Source organism: Centroberyx gerrardi, unplaced genomic scaffold (genome assembly GCF_048128805.1).
Source record: "Centroberyx gerrardi isolate f3 unplaced genomic scaffold, fCenGer3.hap1.cur.20231027 Scaffold_201, whole genome shotgun sequence".
NCBI classification, from domain to species: domain Eukaryota; kingdom Metazoa; phylum Chordata; class Actinopteri; order Beryciformes; family Berycidae; genus Centroberyx; species Centroberyx gerrardi.
The window spans coordinates 11,475-14,290 of NW_027605393.1; positions in this window are offsets into that span (position 1 = coordinate 11,475).

A 2,816-nucleotide genomic window follows, 5' to 3' on the forward strand; every position below is an offset into this window, starting at 1 on the left:
AAATGAAAGCAACGATGGACACAGTCATCAAAATTGTGAATCACATTCGCTCAACCTCAAGCCTACAGCACCGGCTTTTCAAAATGTTGCTACAGGAGCAGGAGGCCCAATACTCTGACCTACTGCAGCATAATGATGTACGGTGGTTGAGTAGGGGGAGAGTTCTACAGCGATTCTATGCACTGTGGAAAGAAGTAGCGGAATTTCTTTCCAGTCAGAAATCAAACAAAGCGGAGGAGCTGTCCAAGTTCATGCAAGATCACAAGTCCATGGCCCATGTCGTGTTTCTATGTGACATCACCAATCACCTGAACCAACTCAACCTGCAACTCCAAGGTGGGGATGCAAATGTGGGAGAGCTGTTTGAAAAGGTGAACGCTTTTCGGGTAAACTTGGACCTATTCCTGGCTGACATAGGGGGAAAAAAACTACACTTCCCCACACTGCGTGATACTCCTACAAATAAGACAGTGCTGTCACCAATGATAGTATTGCTGAAAATACTGGCAGACAACTTCAGCACACGGTTCAACAACTTCAAAATCCCCGGGCAAGTGCTGCTCTTTGTACGCAACCGTTCGCTGTCGGTGTCACTGGGAGCTGTCCAGCAGAAGCAAAGGCTGTGCTGCCTGCAATCGACGAGGGTACATTCCAGCTGGAAATGGTCCAGCTACAGACCAACGATGTCCTGAGAGCCAAGTTCAGGGAGGAGAGACTTTGTGCGTTTTGGGCACACTCACACTGTCCATCAGTATCCAAACTGTAAAAGACTCGCTATATACATTTTGACAATGTTCGGATCAACCTACATATGTGAGTCAGGGTTTTCAATGATGAATCTAATAGGCTACATGCACTAGGCTTTGTGACGTACTTCCGATTCGAAATAATACGGCTTGTTTGTTTCCGGTCCCTTTGTTTACTTCGAGCTAGCTATAGTGAAAGTGAAAGTTTAGGCTATGTCATCATGAGTGTACGGAAAAAAAGGTTCAAGACGGAACATTTTCAAAAACAGGAGAAGAAATACTCCGAGCATTGCTGTGTCCCACTTTGTTCGGCGTCATCCAAGTTTAACGGCATACTAAGTTTCCCATGGCTTTCCGACCCATCCCGACCTGAGAAGACAATGGCTGGTAAACATACGCTGGGATCATTTCACCATCTCCTCTCACACTAAGGTCTGCAGCAGACACTTCGCCACTGATCAGCTCATAGAACCAACAACTCTTGATGGTCGAAGAAGGCTTGTTAAAGGTGCTGTACCAACGCTGTTTGAATGGAATGGCTATACCATTGAAACACCACGGCGTAGTGTGTGGGAGAGAACAACACGGCCCATTGAACCAGTCCCTCCTGAGGAGCAAGAACAGCACATCGATGGCACAAGGGATCACGTCTACTGCTCAGTCCCTGAACCGTCTACATGTCCTCATCAGCTGTAGAAGACATGTCTAAAGAAATTGAGGATCTGAGAAAGGAATTGCAGGAGTTGCGTGTCCAGCGAGAGTTTGGGTTACAGCAGTTTGCTGGCTCCGACGCCAACATCCGATTCTATACCAGGTAGGTCTAAGTTGTATGTGGTCCAGCTAACTGTTTGACATCGACCAAGGTCAACATCAGTTAAATTATAAAAATCCTGTCGTCAGTGTAAATTAATAAAAAGTTTGTTTACCTTTGTCATTTGGGAAACTCCCTGTGCTCCCTGCACGAGCTATTGCATGACCGCTGACAATATGTTTCTATATGTTTAACGCAGAAGCATTGGTGGTTAAAATAACCTACAAATAAAATACAGCACCCTATCTGAATGTTGATTTGGGTAGCATACGAGATGACATATTAGCTTAGTTGTTACAGTTAACATGATTTCGGTGACCGTGTATGATTTTATTGAATGTTAATTAATGACCTGATGTGTGTGTCTTTTGTGAATAGATTTGCAAGCTATGACCACCTGATGGCATTTTGGTTTTTGATTGAGCCTTCCATTTATAAAATGGTCCGGGTCTCAAGAGCCAAATCAGCTGCCAAGATGAATGAAGTGGTCACACATGCATGTCCGTCAACGGTAGGCTATGGTTTGAGTGTGCTTTGTTGTAACAACTCTTACTTGTAAAATAAACATGTGCAATACAAATGTATATAATTTATAGTTCTTAATAACTTAGTGTGTAAATATTAGTAAATTAATATTTTGTTTAATTCTTCTTGTTCAATATTTTGTTAATATTTTGCTTATATCGTGTTGCTTTATGTCTTTTATGCACCAACCTCATCAAGTCACTTTGCTTGTATGTGCAAATATACTTGGCAAAATAAAAGAATTCTGATTCTGATTGGTAGTTACAGAGCCAGAGGTGGGGACATTCAGGGAGTTGCTAGTGCAACTAGCTTAAGGAGTAACCATTTTTTTTTTTTTACCTCCTAGAGACAACAGTTAGAGCCAATCAACGAGTTCTTTCTTTTCCTCGTCTTCCTATCGGTTGGTTTGAAGGAGAGGGACCTGGCGCATCGATTCAACATACACCAGTCCACAGTGAGCCGCATTATTGCAACGTGGACAAGTTATCTAGCCACTGCACTGGGGTCACAATGCATTTGGCTTACACCTGCAGAAGTGCAAGCTTACCTCCCTGAGGTATTCAAAGATTTCTCAGACACCCAGGTGATCCTAGATTGTACAGAGCTGAGGTGTCAAACACCGTCGTCACCCCTCCTCCAAAGTGAGATGTACTCCGCATACAAATCCCACTGCACCATGAAAGCCCTGGTTGGCATAGCCCCACATGGTGCAGTGACATTCATCTCTAAAGAAG